General features: G+C 32.9%; 1 protein-coding gene across 1 annotated transcript in view; it reads right to left on the bottom strand.

The window, feature by feature from the left end:
- The window catches only part of LOC148277972 (uncharacterized), a 180,087-nt gene extending 160,407 nt beyond the window's left edge, over positions 1 to 19,680 (bottom strand). Inside the window, 1 exon segment of the mRNA XM_088232085.1 lies at positions 19,385 to 19,680. The gene's annotated coding sequence lies outside the window, so the exon portion shown is untranslated.
- Positions 19,681 to 21,510: the final 1,830 nt, after the last annotated feature.

Below are 21,510 nucleotides of genomic sequence, written 5' to 3'. Positions count from 1 at the left end.
GCGAAGATATCATGTTGCAGAAAAAAATGCTCATTAAAAGAGCTGACACAAACTTTACAACTTTCATTAAAGTTAAGAACAGCGTACTGCTTATTTATACCAGGGCTGCATTCAACGATCATACGTATGCTACCGAAAATTGGAGGATATTAATTTTTAGTACCTAAAAAAATGTACGAGTATTTTAACGTTAACAATCAACATTATTTTTTGGCGGATCACAATCAGATTAATTCCTTATAATTTTGACCCATTTATTTATTTTCACTGTATGAATACAACAATAAAATTAACTCGCGTTTATTATGTTTTAAAAACGTATTTCTATCAGTGCATAGCTGCAAGTAAAATAAGCTTCCTAATTGTGCCGCTAGGCGTAGTTTGACGTTTACAAAAAATAATATTTATTTTTGAATATTAATTGTTTTAGGCTTTGTTAATCACTCATGAACAAATTACTAATGAAAAGTTACAGAATCCTTCTCACAATGTCATCCACGATGCATTTATGACACAAGCAGACATTTTGATTTCGATTGTAAACGTCACGCCTAGCCAGCGGTTGAAGAACGACTAAATTAAACTTTGTTCCTGGAATACGTGATTTTTTATTTCTTTATTTTAACATTTTAGACATAATTTAAATTGTACACTGGTGAATTTATTGCCAAATGGCAACTTCTTCCAACTAACTGATGATGATGATGAGGATATTTTAGTTAAATTAAGTTTTACTATTATTTTTATTTTTTATTGCTCTAAAAAAATTATAATGCACTAATGCTGTTTTTTTTATTTTTATTATTACTATCTAGGTATTCTTAACTTCACTATGTTGTATTTATATTTAGAATGTAAAATTTTCTCATGGTTATTGTTATCTTTTATTTAGAGATGTTATGTTTCTTTTTTACTTTTTTGTTTTTTGTATTATATGTTCACTAAATTGATTAGTTTTAATTATTTCATATTATGTACTACATGATTATTGTGCACTGCTGTGATTATTTCTGTAAATCATTTTATGTAAAAGGTTATTTGTACCGTTGATGTATATAAATAAATAAATACGCGTTGGGCACGACTGAGCGTTTGGGCATGAGTTTAATGTCATCATTTTTGAGGGCTCGGGATATGCTTTTGTGTAATATAATTTCAATAACGATGATCCTTAAGAAAACATAAGAAATGGTTTAAAAAAAAACTCAATTTTCCAATAAATCTTTGAGTTAATAATGATTTGAGATTTCCCCAGTGACACCATTATTAAAATATCAGCCATTCGTTTTTTACCACAAACAAAATAGAATTGTTTTGTCATAAAACAGACTGACGAATAAAATAATAAAAAACGGAGCAAAAACCTCACTGGAATTCCTTCAAAACCGTTATCTGCCTTGACGATATGCCAATACGTTGCGTAGCGAGTTATAAATTATGCGCAATGGGGACAAAAAAATACTACTAAATCGTGCAAGGTGACAATAAAAGGCACATTTTATATCCAAGAACATTAATGACCGGTTGGAATCGGTCGTGAACAAAGGCCGTGCTCGATACGGTCAAATTGGGAAGGAATGATGCGAATTATTTTTATTTATTTAGTGAGTGAAGAAAATTGTGTGGAAATTAGTCGGCCTTATGGTGAACTCGTTGGTAAGAGATTTGAAAAGGAAATCCGTAACTATATAAAATCAGCTTTAAAACGAAAAAAACCTAAATATTAACGACGTTCTTACAAGGTTACGTCATTTTCTCGTGTTTGCATGAAAAAACTGATAAAATCAATTTAATCAGTGATTAATAATTTCCCATCACTAGTGACATAAGTTTGACAGCTGTCTTTTAATAAAGCTATATTTTAAGGACTATAGGTGTCAAGTTCCGGTCCAGGGACTATGAAATATTCTAGATTAAAAACTCATTTTTAGGTAAATACTTAATGTCAACCATGTCGAAAATCGAACCCGAGACCTGTTGCGTTTACACCACGAGGTTGACTTTCTTTAATTAGTCAATATTACATAGTGCGTTTACGATTTATGTTTTTTTATTTTTTATTATTATGGTTATTACGTTTTCCACTCATCGGGAATCGAACCTCGATCCTCTGCAAATAAAGAAATTGTCTAAACCATGACACCACGAGAACCACCGTATTGAAGAAAAAAGTATCCACCAGAACTTGTTTTCCATTTTCAAAATATTTTTTTATTTAATATATAATATTGGTCATACAATATGCAATAACATAATTGACTGAAAATAGCCAGCAAATCGAAATATTTTGGTTAATCATTAAAATTAAGATAACACTGTTTTTTTTATCTCAGAATAATTTATCGTGCATATAAAAGTAGTGGCCTCCGATTCAATAAAAAATAAAGTAGTAACAATATTACGTCAGCAACATAATATTATAAGCAAATAAAATTTGCTTGGTTATTTACGAAATTTGTGGCAATAGATTCAGAGTCTGCAAATTCGCTTTGCGAGCAGAATTTCTGATTGGGAAATCAAATAACATTGTTCTATTAATGCCCTGTCAAACAGTAATAGTTTGAGTCACTCCTTTGTGAGTCAGACGTAGTTTGAAGTAATTTGAATAAACATATACAGTTATTTGTATTGGTATATAAGCTTTGGCTTCTGTCTTTAGAAAACATATCTTAGAAACTTTCACTTAGAGCTTAAGGTTCAAAATATTATGGTGATGATCTTTTCCAATAATTTTCAAAAGAAACCTCGTTAGAAACACAACAGTGATATTATAGAACGTGAAGCTCTTCAATCATATTGATACTATACAGGGTGTTCTTTAAACCCTGTTACATCCGAAACCACGATGATCAGTATGGGCAAGAAGACATATTGGCACATTAAAAAAAATATTTAGAACAAATATTTTTTTTTTAAATCTTGCTCATGCTGATCATCGTGGTTTCGGATGTGACAGGGTTTAAAGAACACCCTGTATATCTAATTAATACTTCAAGGGCGCTATGGTGATATGTGGATGTTTGTGCGTCTTTCACTCTGTGGACTGCAAGACGCTCTAACCTCTCCACCCTCCAGTAGCTCATTTGGCATTTGGCTTGCCAACCGCCGGCTAAATGTAATGAATAGCGTGATAAATAAATAAAAATAGCAGTTTCGGAATATTTTCCATATTTACAACGGTGGAATTTAAATATGTGATTGCGTAGCAGGATTATACGTCGTGAAACGTACATATTTTGACATTTAATATTAGGTGTTCACGGATGTTCTATTGTGATCGCGAATACGATAAACAACCAAAGAAATTGTTATCACGTCGCCTATTAGCACGTCGATAGTTATTTGCGATTGAGCTACCGGAACGAAATTATCGACAAGCGAAATACTTGACCGCGACGTGCAGAAAAAGGATTGAAGAAAGTCTCTAAAAACGGGTAGTCACAGGGGTATTTGAGGGAGGTCTTCTACAAAATGTAACGAAAAAATATCAATAATCAATTGACCGGATCCACGTTATTCACCCTCAGCTAGACCTAGGACAGCACCGGGGCACATATACTCCGATTGGTCACAAAAAATTCTCATGGTGGGCATTGTCACGAACCGCAACTCCGAGAGTTGAATTCAAATGCTCGCCCTTGCGGTGGATTATGTCTAAGATCAATAACTGCGCTGGTGAATACCATCCCTGAGTAGCGTCTACTAACGTCAGTCAACAAAAACATTTTCGTTTTTATAACAGTATCTCGGCTACATAAATTTCTTCACAATCACGCGGTCTCTTCTCGATAGATCGCAAGAAGAGTCAGACTGGCCATCAGGGGTCGCATTCAAAACTCAGGTGGTGGATTTGGCTAATATGTCACCGAGGCGGGAGGAATTGAGGAGTATCATTTAACCTGAGTCTGACATCTTATCAGACTACTACGCTCAGCATTGAGCAAGGCTATGAAGGAGAACAAAAATAATAAATAAAACAAAAATTTATTTTTTCCACAAGCATGGCTATTCTTTCGAAACAATAATATATAAGCTTATAATAACTGCCAGGTTGTTATTTCAAGCATGCGTGCGTAAACTGGAAGGAAAAAGACGGAAAGAATTATAATTTATCATTAAAATTACCTTCTTCTAAACTAACTGCACCGCTTTAGAAAGTTGAATTTGCGAGGAAAACCGATCGAGCTGATCGCAGCAAATTTTAGACAATTTGTAAATAAAAATAGTCTAAAAACAAAACAACAAAGCCACTGCATTTCGTAAACGTAACCTCACAATCAGTAAAATATTAGGTAGGTATTGCGAGGCATTTATTATCAGGTAAAACGATTGTGGAAAATGAAAATATATTCCCACCCTTGGTTAAAAAGGCTTTTTGAAAAAATGTGATAGTAGTCTAATAACGTATTTATTGACAGGTGACATAACTGTGACCAAAATTTTTTTATACAAGTTAATTTTAGTACATCATTCTCTTTCCGCATCTAATAGTGCAAATGGCACTGCATTGGTACACTAATCGCAGCATATCTTCATATATTTTTGTTACATGAAGGTAAGATGCTCAATCTTACGTTTCAGGTGCCAGTTCTGAGACTATTAAGTATTCTAGCGTAAGAACACCTTTTCTAAATGAATATCGAACTGTGTTGGAAATCGAACCCGAGACCTCTTGCATGGTAGGCAAATGCGCTGAGCACGAGACCGACACATAATTTTACTAAGCTAAAAAAATAAAAATTACACAAATTAATTTTACTAAGCTAAACAATTTTTTTTACACAAATTAATTTTATTTAGCTAAATAATATTTTTTACACGAATTAATTTTAGTAAGCTAGATATTTTTTGTTTACACAAATTCATTTTACAAAGGTTAAAAAAAAATCTATAAAAAATAATTTTACAAAGCCAAATAAAATAAAAATTCGATTAAAACTATGACGTACACAGCAACGAAGGGTGGAGGGGTAATTAAAAAAAAAAACGACGTAGGGTAACTATAAATAATTATTATTATGTGTAGAATTTAATGCTTTTACGACACAAAGATCACCAATTAAAAATTAGTTTAAAAAACAAAAAGATTAATTATGTTTTCAAAAACTTATGATGAGTTGGTTTTCTGGTGTATTTTGATTTCGTTTTAAAAAATTCCTATAAATACGTTGCGTACACATTAAATTAATACCTGTTTCACGGCAATAAATTAAATCATCTCTGCACATTGTCATAATTTCTTTTAAGAACTCTCTTTTTAATAAACACCAGCATGGTTTCGGATTTCTGGTCTAGTTTATAAGTAATTGCCGCTTGTCATATTCGTTGATGATTTGTTGAGAAAATAAAACAATAAAACGAAAGTGATTTTATTTACGAGCGGACGCAGCACCGCCACCGTAATTGTTTTCGAGTCTTGTTCAATTAGCTAGTTCTGTTAGATATTAATTAACATGCATATATGAATGTGAAGACCAAGCTTTCACCAAAGGTTGAATCGACTTCCGCAATAATACTACGGCATTCCTCTCCAGATTGAATGAAAAATAAAACTCATATTATTTTTAGTTGTTTAAATATTTAAAGCATTAACTCTGTCAATTTAAAAAAAAAAACATTTTTAAAGTAATAAAGGTCTATAAAATACAGTAAAAAAATGCTACTTATTAGTAGCATAAAAAATATTGTTAAATTTGTAATTGCATTGGCCACGCCCCTTATACGACGCGATTTATGTTAATTTTCAATTTTGTTCATGACCGTTAATTTTTTTTTAAAACATCGTCACGAATCTAGACCCCACAACTATCAATGCCAGACATGTCGCGTTTTTCTTGTAGCATGTTTTTTAAAAATGAATTTTTAAAGTTAAATATGAAAACATTTCTCGATTACATCCATATTGATTTTGAAAATAGAATTGATTATTTTCAATCCATCTCATTTATTTTTATCGGTATTCGTAGTATGTGATATTTCCCTATTAAAATATTAAAAAAACAACTTTGTTTTTAACCACTTTTTTTTCAAATTATCGACCTATTTCGAAGTTACACGAGCTTCCTTATCAATTATTTATTTATTATATTTTATTATTTTTACTCATTTTTTTTTTTTACATTTTTATAAATTCTTCCACACGTTTAAGATAAACTTTTCTGTACATTTTTTATTTACCATTTCCCGCAGCACTAAACTTCCACATTGGTCAATTAACAAATGTCAAATATTATGTTTTTAAAGGCGCGAATTTATTACAAATATTTATTTTACGAGAGTTTGCAGTTTGTCCATGAAACGAGCGACTATCGCAGTTGCAAGGAAAGTATTATAAATAGGAATTGGAACATCGCAGTCTACACCTGTGGCTGGTCAGAGAACGGAGACCTGCGTACCGCGAGACGTGTGACTCGCGAACGGTTCTATCGCCAAACCAGAGGTGCCGCATTCCTCGCATCTTATTATCGGCAGCCATTGCATAACTCGCTTGAACCAGTCCACGAACATTAATAATAATGTGTACTTAATACATGCCACGCTCGCTCATGATAACACTCGTTTTCTTGGTAAAATCTCGCAAAAATCCATTATATCACATCCTTGCATAGGCAGTACTATTCCGTCGAAAGAGGTTTTTCAGCAAATCAAAGACAATCGGCGAATACCTATATCGATCGTTCAGTTTATCAGTAATCTGAGCAAATGCATACAACCATTACAGGGAATTACTATTTTCATTTATTTATTTATATGCGTTACAGCTTGAGCTTCCATTTGAGACTTGCGACTTGAAATTTTGAGAGTCTCGAGACATCGAAATATCAAGAACAGGGCCCTGATTATAGTGGAAAGTTAACAGAATTATCTTCGACTGTCCATAAAGGAAAACCGATAATTGTGTACGAAAATGAGTATCACACAACATTATTTTTGGTACGTGTACTTTTGTACACACACAAATCTGGATTTTCTCCCAAGGGGGAGTAGGTATATATTTTTATTTATATCCCTACAGAGATGAGGTAGAATTTTTTCAAATTTAGGATTATCGAATTTGAAAAAATTCTACCTCATCTCTGTAGGGATATAAATAAAAAAATGAGTATCTTTGAATAAACATTTCAAGTATCTTCGTCGGTTACCTATAATTGAACATGTTTAGAAAAAAAAATGTATGCATAGTCAGCTTTTCATACAAAAAACTTAATTTTACATTGTGGATAAAATTGAAGATAAATGATAAGTTCCCATTGTAATCGGGGCCCAGCAGCTCGATTTTAAACGCTCTTTAGAGGATAGAGAACGGGTTTCTAAGACGTAATTTATGAACTGATTATAAAATGATTACGGCGAATCTTTGATTAAATTCAATATCGAATCATTACAAAAAAGGAGTCTTGCATGTGATTTAATTTTTCTTTTCAAAATTCTAAGTAATATGGTTGATTCGCCGTATCTTTTACAAAATATTGGTTTCCGTTGTCCTTTTCGCTATACCAGATTGAATTCCGTTTTTTGTACACCAATTATTTGTAAAAAGAATTATACCTCAAATTCATTTATTTGACGTACCTGTAAAAATTATAATGCATTCAGTATTAATGCGGACAAAAACAGGGTATAAGTATTATTTGAAAGAAAGGTATTAAGGAAAATATTTGGTACTGTCAACCAAAACGGAGTGTGGAGGAAACGGTTTGATCGTGAATTAGAGGCACTGTATGGCGAACCCGACATTGCGCAATTCATCAAAATAAGAAGATTACAATGGTTGGGCCATGTGCACAAAACGAATGATAATGGTACCCCAAAAAAGATTCTTTATACCACTCCGGAAGGCCGACGAAGCAGAGGCAGACCAACATTAAGATGGCTGGATAATGTGGAAAGTGACATTAGAGCATTTGGCCTGACGAACTGGAAAAGACTCGCAGGGTGCAGGGAAAAATGGAGACAGATTCTAGGGGAGATTAGGGTAGTGTTGACAGTTAAATAATAATAGAAATTACTGCTGAATGTCATTGTGGTATTTGTTAATAAACTTTTGTACAAGTATTCTATTAAAATAGTGTGGAATAAAGCTACGTTTATCGCGCGGTTAAAATTAATTGTTGTTTGAGTTGATTTTTACAGAACCAAAAAAAGTCATTTATGATTATATTACTTGCATATTATGCACTTATATGAAGGTACAAATAAAAATATATTTTTTTGTAGATTACCTATAAAATAAATCACGGCTCGCCACTGTTATACATATTACAATACATAGATAGGAAGATTTTAAAGCGGGTAATCCTGGCTTGGAAAAGATCCACCCTTCTTGGTAGGTTGTTCAACAGACCAATCATCCTCTCCCCAAGCATCATCAACAATAAATTGGTCCTGCGTTCAGGACGACCAAATGCTGCGAAGTAGACTCGAGAGTGGCTCGATGATTTGGGGGTCACATGAACTGAAGTATTCTCTTATGAGAGAAAAAATCCAAAAGAAATTTCTTAGATATTTTTACATGAAAGAGTGCGGGTATTATCCTCGGCTCTACCCTAGTAGACTAGAAGGAATGTGTTTTTGACTACACATTTTTATCGATTGTAGCGCAGTATGATCGATAATTTTAAGATTATGAGAAGCATTGGTTTGTGTTTTCCTTTTGTAGACAGCGCCAGCATAGATTGTTTCATACTCCGATATACAGGACCAACTCTGCCGATGGTTATGCCAGTTGGAAGGGCTACAGCTATGCTGAACAACATCGCCCTGGATGTTGATCTGTTCCATGTACCCGAAGGGGTTTTCGGAGCAGGATTCTCCTACTACTTTGACAAAAGTCTCTTTAATGTATTTTTTTTCTTGTCATAATATGTACGCCTTAAATTTAAGTTTGTTACGTACATGTGATTTTTTTAAATAAAGGTATTGAATTGAATTTATAGCTCTTAAAAAGTTTCTCGGTGCTTATAATATTACGCGCTCAAAAAGGTTGGGATTATACAGGGTGTTCATTAAACCCTGTCACATCCGAAACGACGATGATCAGTATGAGCAAGAAAACATATTGGCACATTAAAATAATTTTTAGAAAAAATAAAATTTAAAAAAATAAAATCTCAAAAAAAGCAAATGGTTGTTTACTTCTGCAGGGGTGAAACGGGGTGGGGGATGGGGGGAATCTGATACTGCGCCACGCTCTCCTCACTTCTCCCCTGCAGAAGTAAGCAACCATTTGTTTTTTTAAATATTTTATTTTTAAACATTTTCTTTGCTCTAAATATTTTTTAAAATATGCTAATATGTCTTCTTGCCCATACTGACCATCGTGGTTCCGGATGTGACAGGGTTTAAAGAGCACCCTGTATATCTCGCCCGTTCAGAAGTTTATGGGGCACATAATAGCGAGAGAACGCTTTAGCCCATTTCAGACGATCGTAGTTTCGGGAGCATTGGTACAATATTATAATTAAGTATCTTGCAAAGTCATACGTAGCGCATGAATTAATCATTTCTTCATTTCTTTAGATACTACATACCGTAGAATTTAGAATAAGTAATCAATGACAGTTGAAATCGATTATGATATTCTTAGGTGTGGTTTGTGATGGCATTTTCATGCTTCGACAACTTGTTTCTGGTATTTGATTTCGTCAGCACTATTTTCTACAAAGAACCGAAACATTTTAATGGGTCCCATCTAATTAATGCAAACACACTGAAACAGGTATATTATTTACATCCAAGATATTTAAATAAGAATTTGTAAGCAAATCGATCGTATCTCAAAAAGGTGCATATCTATAATAGATTAAATATTGTGATCTTGACTTATTTATATCGCATTGATATTTTGAGAAATTCTTTTATTTAACTATTAAAATAGATGAATACCATTAATATTGGGCAGGTGTCTAGCAAGGGCGTACGGTGAAGTTTTCGATTAAAGAATTGTTTTACCTTCCTGGGCCCCGATTACAATGAAAAGATAACATTTATCTTAATTTTTTTCTACAAAGTAAAATTAAGTTTTCCGTATAAAAACAGAATATGCATATATTTTTTTCTTTTAAACATGTTCAATTATAGGTTACTGACGAAGATTCTTTAAATGCTTATGCAATTATACTCACCTTCGTACAAAAATGTCGGCTTTTCTTTATAATGTCTTTACTCCACTGCATTTCTTCAGATATCAAAATCTTTCATGTTACTGAAAGAAAATTCAGAGAGAAGAGCGTCTTTTTGTTTTAATTACTGGATATTTTTATTGTTAAATAAGGTTACCTTTTCCGCATTTGAATTCTATTGTCAATTTTTCTCATATGCCTTGAAATACAATCTGTTTTGAAAAGTACTTAAAATATTTAATAATTAAATTTAAATTGAAACTAGTCCGTAAACAATGAGTACCTACTACCAATACTTACCTCATTTTAGAGTTTCAAATAAACTAACAAGCGATTTTATTTATTTTTATTTATTTATTTAACTTTTTGTACATAATGTTATTTGTACATTGGCGGGCTTATTGCCAAATGGCAATTTCTTCCAACCAACCAATAAAATAAAAGTTTTATTTTTATAATTCAAGTTACAGAACATATTCAATAGAAAAAAAAAAAAAAAGATTAAAAAGTGGAAAATATATAAAAATAGAAATAAACGTATTTGTTTATAAATTACCTTAAATCAAAACTATTACTCAATGGGAAAAAGGAAAAAAGCGGAAAGAGGAAAAAGGAAAGGAGGAGAGATTAAGGAAGAGAAAGGAGATGTTTCTTCAGACGTGATTTAAACAGAGATAATGTAGTAACATCTTTGATGGTGGGTGGGAGATGATTCCACAGTCGAGCCGCATGGACACTATATGAGTTAGAGAAGAAAGAGGAATTGTGTATGGGTATTAAGAGAGTGCCTTGAGAATGAGAACGAAGAGGTAAACCATGAACTGATAAGCGTTGAAATTTTTCACACAGGTATATAGGAGCGTTAGGACTATGAAGTACATTGAACAGAAGTGAGAGGGAGTGATAGTCTCTCCGCTGTCTAATTTTGAGCCATTTCAGTTGCCTACGATAATCAGAAATGTGGTCATATTTCCTAAGACCAAAAATGTACCTTATGCATGTATTCTGAAGTCGTTCAAGTTTATCGAGTTGCTCACAGCTTAAATCAGTCATGGAAACATCGGCGTAATCTAGAATGGGTAGTAGTAATGCTTGTACAAGAGTGCATTTAGTACTAATGGGTAAGAATTTTTGCAACCTTCTAAGTGAGTGTAGACTGAAAAATATTTTTCGGCTTAATTCATTAGTATGAGCTCGCCAGCAGAGATGTTCATCCATTAGTACTCCTAGATTTTTTACGGATTTCCTGTACTGATTTTATGTCATAATTTCAGCATAAAAAGTCAAGTTTCAAAATTTAACATTGAATTAACATCGTGATCACAGATTTAAGTGCTCGTTGTTTTTATAGAGCATTCGCAATTATGAAAAATAAACAAAAATTGGTTTGGTCAAACTGCTTCCATAGGACTTTCAAAGATCTAAATTTGCGCATGTGCGGACATTGAATTTAGTATCTTTTAAGCGTTCGCCTCAAAGGAACTAACAAAATTATATGTGTAGTTCGCTATTAAAGAATAAGACGGAGGGCGGCGATTTTCACTTCAGTCTCAATCATTACTATATAGACCGCAAGAACGAAGATAGGACAATCTCAAACGCTGGACAACGAACTGAAAATCTACAATGCCTACCGCGCAGAGTGAAGTTACCAACCATACATGATTGGGTTGTGGTCCTGTGGTTAGTGTCTCGGACTCACGGACCAAAGGTCTGTGGTTCGAATCCCACTTTACCCCAACTTGATTCCATTTTCTAATAGTGAGTTATTTACAACTCGTTGAAAATGGCCCTCAAAATTAAATATTTGGGTAAATCATAAGAACGCAAATATTTCTTTTTTTTAAAAAAAATAAAAAATACAGAAATTCAAGACTGAAATGAGACACATTTTGAAACCTTCTATAAATTACCGGTATCTAATATACAGAATGTTATTTAAACCCGATTACATCCGAAACCACGATGATCAGTATGGGCAAAAAGACATTTTAGCATATTTAAAAAAATATTTAGAAAAAAGATATATTTTTTAAATAAAATATTAATAAAAAACAAATGGTTGCTTTTTCTGCATGGGAGAAGTGAGGGGTGCGTGGACAAGCGGTCGGCGGTATATCAGACTTCCCCCTAGCCCTCCTCGTTTCTCCCATGCAGAAGTAAGCAACCATTTGCTTTTTTGTTTTAATATATTCGTTCTAAAAAAATATTTTACTGTGCCAATATGTTTTCTTGCTCATACTGATCATCGTGGTTTCGGATGTGACAGGGTTTAATGAACACCCTGTATTTACAATACTTTTTATAAAATACCTAACCTTGAAAGGTTTCCAAATAAACAAAAAAATGTGCTGGAGAAAGGCTTCACGTGGGGTTCGTCAAAAACATTTTTTTGTTTGTAATTAGTTATAATCAAAGGCAGTCTTCGTAATTACGATGCTTGACTCAAGCACGGAAGGATCCGGGTTTGATTTTATATGGTACTGATTGTGTAGTAATTTTTTAGGGTAGCATTGGTTCTATGGTGGCAAGTATCTACATACATAATCGATGCACTGTCAAAATATTAAAAATTTTCCCTGGGGTTCACGTGTTTTTTGGTCTACTGCGTATTGATAAAGATGTAGTAAGCAGCAGTGACGTCACCTGGTTCATGGGTTATGTCATGTCAAGAAATAGTCAGTCAAGGGGTATCCGTCACGAACGTGGATAATACTCCAGTCACGAGCGGTCGTAGAATCGAAGGTCCTCTTCGCCCAACATTATTTGTGTTCAATGCCAAGCCTATACAATCCGACTAAAATACAATCACATTTAACATAACTAATTGATGCGTGAATTTTTGGCATTCTTCCAAACACAAACACAACATTTCTTCCTTAAAGTCAGTAAAAATATTTCGTTATTTTTATATTTACAATCAATTGACTTCCTTATATTTACGTCAACACAAGCAGCTCCCGACTCCATAAGACGAAAGTCCTGCAATAAGTTGGAACGAATAGAGTAATCTAAGCCTATTCTTTTTATTTTTTAAAATTTTTATGCATCAATCGAATCAGCGCTATGATTTTTTGAGTTTTGTATTTTCGAAATTACTGCGCGTGTGACGTCTCAAGTTGTCTTCCGGTACTAATTATTTATTTTTTAAAACATTTTGTAAATAATGTTAATTTTTTAATATTTCTTATTTTTTAAATTTATTTCAACAGAGAGGGAAAACATTTTTGAGAAGGGAATATGGAAGTCTAGGCATTTACAGGGATTATGACCTGTCATCGGCTGGTTTAAGTGGCCACTTTACACATTGTGTAACATTCACCATTCTGCCCATGTTTGAACATCCACATTTCCTCAACTCTTCCATCTGTTGACTTTTGTGAAGTAAAAGAGCTGAAACCTCTATCATGTGGATGAGTTTCATCCGCCTGAATCAAATCACCTACTAGGCAACGCTTGAAAACAATTTTCCAATTTTTATACTTCTTCTTTTACCAGGTAGTTAATTCAACAATGTTTGAGTTTGTCCAACATTGTTGTTAATGTTAATTGTGCATTAGCGGGTTTGTTGCCAAATGGCAGTTTCTTCTAACCAACCAAAAAAAATATTTTTAATTTTGTCATTCAAGTAACAAAACTAAGTCTTGGACGTACATAGTCGCTCAGTAGTATTGCACAGAAAAATATAATTAGTATAATGTACAAAAAACATAGATTATTTCCTAGTAATGAACTATATGTAGAGAGTGGACTCCTTAGTTTAGGTAAATTATATTTATTTCAGTGCCTGAAATATGTTCACTTAAATAGGGAATTATTTAATAATTATTTAAATCGTATTAGCAATTGATCCGATAGTGTACTGTCAGTTCAAGGATGCATAACTAAGTTCGCACAGAGGCACTCCTTACATGTTGGTCAAAGATCCTTCAATCTTCTACCTAAAGCATTACAGAACATTAAATCGCTTGTACAGTTTAAAATAAATCCTGTTTTCGTAATATCAGCACATGTAAATTTTCTTTTTCTTTTTCTTTTTCTTTTTCTTTTTCTTTTTCTTTTTCTTTTTCTTTTTCTTTTTCTTTTTCTTTTTCTTTTTCTTTTTCTTTTCTTTTCTTTTCTTTTCTTTTCTTTTCTTTTCTTTTCTTTTCTTTTCTTTTCTTTTCATTTCTTTCCTTTTCTTTTCTTTTCATGGTCATGTCAGACCATGTTTTTATGCTTTAAACTTATTAATCCTTAAAAAAGGAATAGCCCACACTCAGGCGCTGAAGTATTTGTGAGTATTTTTTCCAAATTATGTTATAGCTAAATTTTAAGATGTATTTTTTAAAGTGAATTTTTGTAAATAAAATTCTATGTTTATGTAAATATGCATGGAAAAATAAACAAATGAAAAAAATTAAAAAAATCAATAGAAAATAAAAGTAAAAAAGCTATGTAATAAAATAGAAATAACTGTATTTGTATATAAATAACCTAAAATCAATACTATTACTCAATGGGAAAAGGGAAAAAAGAGGAAAGAAGAAAGGAGGGGAGTTTAAGGAAGAGAAAGGAGATGTTTCTTCAGACGTGATTTAAACAGAGATAATGTAGTAACATCTTTGATGGTGGATGGGAGATGATTCCACAGTCGAGCCGCATGGACACTATATGAGTTAGAGAACAAAAAAGAATCGTGTATGGGTATTAAGAGGGTGCTTTGAGAATTCTCCGTCGGTTATGCCGATTGCTCTGTTGAATCATCGTAAACCGGAAATCTTCCACAACTCTACTATCATTGGTTGATTTATATGAACTAGTGACGTCGTTCAAAGTAGTTCGTTTTTATAAAAATGTTTTTTTTTCGTAGATTTTCAAGAAACTTTGCCGTACAATTAAATGCACTAATTTTTAACGGGCAAGAAAACATTTTTTTGGATCAAATTTCCCGTAGGGGTGACGTTCATCATTCGATAAACATATTATACAAAACGATATAAAATAATTTTAACGAACTCTAAAATAATAGACAGTTAGAAGAGTAGTATTTATTTCTACACAATAAGTATGGATTTTTTGTAAAGTAAAAGGCACTACATGCCGTGTATATTGATAAATAAATAAATATGAAGCATAGTGTAAAAGCATGCAAAAAATAAAAATCCCTAAATTAATCACGCTCTAGGGTAGAGAAGAATTAGAATACCAGCCCAGGTCATAAAAGTATCGTGCTAGTAGGTAAGGGGCGAACGCTCTTACATCATCACATCCTGAGGACCAAGCTTTAATTTATTTATTTTTTTAATTTACTGATAATATCTGATTGATTCCAAACTATCAAAATTTTCCTTTTTTTAAAAAACACGCACTATCCTGGATTCAAACTAAAGATATGAACTCTTTTTTTCTATGATATATTTTGTTGCGCTTTAATAATAAGGAATATTTTTGTGTTTTTTTATCTTTCCTTTTTTAATTACCATAAAAAAATACCATATAATCTTTTACAGAATATTTTATTTTCTCTTTCTTATGTTACACAAAATATTATAACTGTCTATTTATTATAGGAGCAAAAATTCATTAACATTTTCTTGTATACCCACGAACAGGTCATTCCTTTGTGGGATTTTTTGTTTACTATTTTTACTATTAACATGTATTTCATTGCTATGTTATCCTTTATTTTTTTAATTCTCTGTTTTACCTCTTATGTATATTGTAAAAAAAAAACAAAAAATTTAAAATTTAAATTTTAAAAAAATATCTAAAAAAATCAATGGTCCTCCGAAGATACGGTTTGTGTGTGATATAAGTCAACACATTGAGATAACTTTTAGTAAAAATATTATGTATCATCTGAATTGCAGAACCTACATCTAGATGTTTTGGAGAGATTCATACTAGCGATTCTAGCAAAGTGTTTATTACATCTGCTGAGCCCTGTTAAATCTCCAGTGATAACCCTCACTTGGTTTCGGCTAAATTTCATTTCAAATATTTGAGTCTTTTGTAGTTCGTTTCTTTTGCATATGAAATACAATATATTTTTTAAATAGATAAATAAGGATTATCTATAGTAGTTACAAATATACAGACCTTAGCTAAATCTGTACAATATTCGCTACAGTTACCTTGTTTCGCAATTTTTCTCTCGACCTTTGACTTCGATTGTACGTAATTTTCTAGCGTCCGATTATCCGCGGTTCCCGGTTCATTCACTTCACCACATCACTCAGCTGGCGCGCATAATCGGGACCACTTTAATACTAAAATTGATCGGTTGTAGAACATAAACGAATGATTCCAAGAAAAAAAACATGCCGTCTTGTATCAGTATTTTATTAGTAATAATCAACAAAATATGTTGATCATATAATTTATTTTTTTACTGTACATAAGTTTTGAATGCCGTCACTTTAATAACATTTATTATTGACTACGTTTTACCTGCGGCTTCGCTCGCATGGTATTTAGTTTTGTCGTTTATTAATAATAATTTTCTCGATGGAATAAATTACATTTTTGAGATAGAAAGTAGCTTGTATCGGTTGCCCGTCCTCCAACTATCACTAAGAAAAAAAAGATCCGCTATACTGTTCACAAATCCGAAATCCAACTGAAAAACCAAAACTAAAAGCAAACCAAACTAACCATAGATAAAGCAAGTCAATCAGAGGAATTCAAAGAATTAATTTCAAATTTATTATTTTTGACGTTTTACTAATTTTCAAATAATGTTGGTCATTGTTGATATACCTTTTTTTAATTCGGCATAAAAAATAGGTATCCTAATTAACGTCTCGTCTCTCCAGCTATTCCCAAACAAACACACTTCGGAATTTATAATAATTTTGTGATTGTGCAATTTCCAGAACACCATAACTTTTGAACCGAGATAATTTCGGCCAGTAAGGAACTTTCGACATAAAATAATTATTATTTTGACAATTATAGTGCATATTTAAATAAAGCTACTGATGTTTTTTGCACAAAAAATATTTTTTAATTCATTCATTCAATTATAATTACCATTTGTGAAAAAAACGCTACTTATGGATTATTCTTCCTCTTTGCCGTTCTTACCGGAGGTCGGCGACCATCATCCTGAACTCGTCACGATCCTGGGGCCGGTCTTATCAGCGTTGCTGCATCCGGCCCACCGAACCGCTGTCCAAGGTTTCTGAGCCGCGATGCTATTTTACGTCCCATACCCCGTCTGCCTTTTATCTTCCCTCCCAGAATAAGTTGGAGAAGGACACACTTCTCATTGCGAAATTTGTGACCAAAGTATGAGGCTTTTTCAGAGACAGTCAGCGGTCAGTTACTCCTTGTCTTTATCCATGATGCTTAGAATCGCTTAATTGAAGGCACGATCAGTCCATGGGGTTCTCAGCATTCTTCTGCACAACCATTGTTTGAAGTACTATTAGCACTCCCATAGTCAACTGTTATCAGTTAGTCATCCATACCTCTATACTAATATCTGTACCTAAGAGGATAAAACACTTGAGTCTACTTTTTGCCGTTTTGGAATTGAAAATGCAGAAATTATAGCAATAAGCTAATTTATACGTGAATAAAACTCTCAGCAGCCTTCTATAACGAGTGTCTTGAGGATGCGGCGGTGGACCTGGCTTGGACACGTGCTGCGCATGCCTCGGGAGAACCTTAACCCAAGTTGCCTCTCCTTTAAGCCTGCGGGCTCACGCCGTCCTGGAAGGCTGTCAATGACGATCTTTAGACTTTATTCGGCGGAATTAAGGGGCGCTGGATCCACGTAGGAAGAGGCAAAAATGCTGGCTGGTGATAGGGTCTCCTAGAGACAACTGGTGATGTCCGCATGTTCCAACAAAGGAGCGGATGTGGAAAAGAAGAAGAAGAAGAAAACTCTGATGAACACTTTCGTGATAAAACATTTTTTAAGTTGAAATAAAAATCCGAGGTCCACTTTGTTTTAATGCAAAAAACATCAGTAGTCCCAGACACGCTATTTTAATATGTCCTATTATTATTTAAAAAAAGATTGTCTTACGTTGAAAATTCTTTATATTTTATTAAAATAAATTCTTGAAAGTTCTCAACCGTAAGCACGTGTAACATTCAGTTCGTATGATGACTCTTCCTCTTTCCATAATCTGACTTCTCTCACCAAACGAAGAACTGTTTCTGACTTGTGCTTCTTATTCAAGATCTTGAATAATATAATTTAAAGTACTTATCTCTTGGAAAACATCAATCTAAACTGTCCTACCAGATTTACCAGACTAGACTTTTTTACAATCCTGTACCATCCAATAACTTCGCTCAAAATTCCTTCATTAACCGTAGCTGCACAGAACATAACAAAATTTGTTTCTTCCTTGATATATTTGATTCAAAACTTTCTCATTTTTTTTATTTAATAGAACTACTTTATTTTTTATAGGCATTTTAGGGGTAGACTCCTCAACAGAATCCCTCCTTTTTCCTATTTTATCCTAATCTTTTTCATCCCCCCTAACGCTATCGGAACGAAATCATTATTATGTCATTTAACTATCTTGTGTGGTATTCTTTAAATATTATTAATTACCCGTGCATATTTTTATTATTTCATCTGTTCATTAGTATGTCTACAAAAAGTATTATAAAGTCGTAAAAAACTTTAATTGGACTCATATACTATATTATAGTATGAATTGTTTATAAATTTGCTGTCGTTTTTCCAAATAAATAAAATAAAATACTATGAACTCGTTTGGTTCAAAAGTTATGTTTCAGAAATCGCATACTCACAAAATCTTGTTTCCTGAACATATCGTTCAATGTCACTCCCGTGGTTTATTCTTTAAGCCTTATTAAGGTACAGATATTATGTAAGCTCATTAATTTTTAAAATAATACGGATGTTAGGATTTATATGTCTAACAGCGACAAAAATAATAATAATAATCAATGTTAAGAAATGTATATAATTCGCTTATTCCCCACTCACGACTACCAATCCCCAAGGTTTCGGCCGATCCTGTTACCTACGCGTTGATGTCTTTTCCTATAATATATTGACGTGGTACAGCCAGACTGGGATACGTATTTAGTATAAGTAATAATTTCAAATAGAGGAAAAGTTCAACCGAAGAAGAGAAATTACGCACAATAGCCGTGTGAAATTAATCTTACTTGCAAAATTCGGTAACGCTATATACTATCCGTTTGCGGAATATTTCTCAAATCACGATTCGTGACAAGAAGTGTTAGGAATGTTGTGACGTTACAAGAGTAAATGAACGTGAGTTTACCTTTTCTATATCGTAAGGTGTATGTCCGTTCTCCTTCGTAAATAATCCCACAACTTGAGACTGGCACAAAATTGAACGACGAATCACTGACACCACTTCGAGCACATATCACAATATTCTTGTTGCAAGAATTAAAGAGGTTTCGCGAAAACCTGACAGTTGAAACTTGGAATCCTTGCGGAGGAATCCTTGGCGTATCTTTTACGGATATCCCTCACAGCACTGTCGTGGCACGAGATTCAACAACACATACCTCTATACCTCACAATCCCACAACACGGCATGTATTGTATATTAAATCTTGTATCGCAACCACTGAAATTCCTCAAACTACTTACCTCGAAGCAGTGGAGCAACTTCGCAGTTAGCTGTCTCACTTTACCGCGGGCGAAACGTCAGGTAAAGAGAAAGAGAAAACACGCAGGTATGTCTTCAGCCGGGTAAAACGTGTGCTGGGTGGAACCCGTTATAGTCGAGGAAATATACCTGTAGATACCTGCCACTGTGAGAGATAGCTGTCTTTGTTTCGCACGCGGTCAGGTTGCTTGCAGTATGCCGTGTGCGAGAGAGGCTAGTTGTATTTTGTTCCTCGCCCCCATAATTACCTACGCCATAATAAATATTATACATCGTCATAGTAGATTCCTGTAGTATTTTTTACCTTTAGCATAGAGCGCGGGCATTTTGAAGTTTACATTCCACTTTTAAAGTACAATTTTAAATTGCCCGCGCTCTACGCTGAAGATAAAAAATATTACAGAAATCATATTATTTATTGTTTCAGCATTTACTTTGTGGAAAAACATATTGAATTTATTTAAAATAAAACACTTTGTAAATTTACCACACAAGAGTTTAATACATTAAAACACGACTAGTTTTGGGTAATCAGTATTACCCATCCTCAGGTGTAAATATAAACTTTTATATTTACACCTGAGGATGGATTATACTGATTACCCGAAACTAGTCGTGTTTTAATGTATTAAACTCTTGTGTGGTAAATTAACAAAGTGTTTTATTTTAAATAAATTACAGAAATCTACTATGACGTAATTGAAAATGCGATTGTAAAAATAAATTAGTGTACTTTAAGCTTTTAATAATATATAATTTTTGGACCTTATTTTATTGGCCTAGAAAAAAGAAACCGTAAAGTCATTTCAAAATCTATAAAAATCACAATCTTTTATAAAAAAAATATTTTGACTATTCGACAGAACTACTATAATAATTATTATCAAAATAAATTTAAACTAATAAGATTGAAAAATAAATCTGCAAACTATTTTATTAGGTTTGCAATTCTTTACTTTAAAAGTGATAAACTTAACGCTTAAGACTTTTTACTCTTTATCGCTCTGGGGTGGTATTACATATGCTCTCGCGACCGTATTATCTCGCGTATTTACATAAAAAATATACGAGAAAAACTGTTTTTTTATGCCGCAAGAGCCATTTAGAATAGCACCTCTAAGAGAATAGTCTCTTTATCTTTATAATAACATACCTACCCAGATAGCAATTTAAACTTGCCTCAAGCTTGTATCAAGTTTGCAGTATCAAGAGTTCAAGCTTGACCCAAGTTTGAGACTGCAACTCTGTAAACTTGAGGCAAGTTTAAAGCAAACTTCCTAGTTACCATCCAACAAACATCATGCAAGTTTGGATTTATTTAGCAAAAAAAAACAAAAAACAAAAAATACAAAAAAAAACAAAAAAAATAGAGAAAAAAAACAAAAAACCAAGAAAAAACAAAACAAAAAAAACACAAACCAAAAAAAACAAAAAACACGAAGCTTCTTAAAAATATTAATATTAAATAAAATATCTTGTTATTATTACTCAGTATATTTATTTTGAATAAACAATAAAAATTACGGGCTATTTTCGCCAAGAAAGTTAGATGATGTGATGTCAGATGATGTGATGACAATATTAAAAGTTTTAAAATCACCGGAAAAACGTCCAATGATAAATGCGTAATTAAAAATGACATGAAACCCACGGACAAAAACGTTGAAATTTATCATTTTTCTATGACTTTGATAGTATTGCCAATCTGAATGTTGTTTGGAATTAAACACTGTTTTGGATATTTGTCATGCACTAATTTAATTCGGCGG

The sequence above is a fragment of the Micrasema longulum genome, unplaced genomic scaffold, assembly GCF_059751315.1.
Source record: "Micrasema longulum isolate JH-2025_06_02 unplaced genomic scaffold, ASM5975131v1 h1tg000948l, whole genome shotgun sequence".
Classification (NCBI taxonomy): domain Eukaryota; kingdom Metazoa; phylum Arthropoda; class Insecta; order Trichoptera; family Brachycentridae; genus Micrasema; species Micrasema longulum.
Note: the sequence above shows the minus strand (reverse complement) of the source record. Positions and strands in the feature narration are given on the sequence as shown.